Source organism: Sinocyclocheilus anshuiensis, unplaced genomic scaffold (assembly GCF_001515605.1).
Source record: "Sinocyclocheilus anshuiensis isolate Anshui unplaced genomic scaffold, SAMN03320099.WGS_v1.1 scaffold1810, whole genome shotgun sequence".
NCBI lineage: Eukaryota > Metazoa > Chordata > Actinopteri > Cypriniformes > Cyprinidae > Sinocyclocheilus > Sinocyclocheilus anshuiensis.
The window spans coordinates 77,908-78,609 of NW_015547669.1; positions in this window are offsets into that span (position 1 = coordinate 77,908).

Here is a 702-nt window from a genome sequence, read left to right on the forward strand (position 1 = left end):
ATCTATCTATCTATCCATCCATCCATCCATCCGTCTATCTATCTATCTATCTATCCATCTATCCATCCATCCGTCCATCCGTCTATCCGTCTATCCATCTCTATCTATCCATCTCTATCTATCTATCTATCTATCTATCTATCTATCTATCTATCTATCTATCTATCTATCTATTCTATCTATATAGATAGATAGATTTTATTTCCAGACAGGGCGTGGCTATGACGCAACGTACTCATGGGCGTGGCGTGCTTGACCTCCATCGTTCATCACTTCTATACTTTACAGTAGCTGAAGAAGCAGAGTATATCCGTGGCTTTTAACATTTTGTGTTCTTCGGAGAAAAGACTTCAAATACATTTTATTCATGTTACTCATTTTTTTGAAATACGTCCACTTTGTTTTCTATTGTGGGAAGGTTTAAAAGGTGATGTTTAATGATAGTGGAAACTAATGCAGTTAAAGCACCATGTGCTCCTCGCTCAGACGCGGTAACTGCTTTCAACAGCATCAAAACACAGCAGCGCTACCAGACAGACGCTAGCTTCCAGGTACACACTCCGAGAGCCATAATAACACATCTCTCTCTATCCTCTTACTGAAACAGAGAGAGAAAGAAAGAGATTAGTATTAAACAATCTCAGCTATTAAAAAAGCAGGTATCATTTCAAGCACACGGCAAAAAAAAAAAAAAAAAAATGA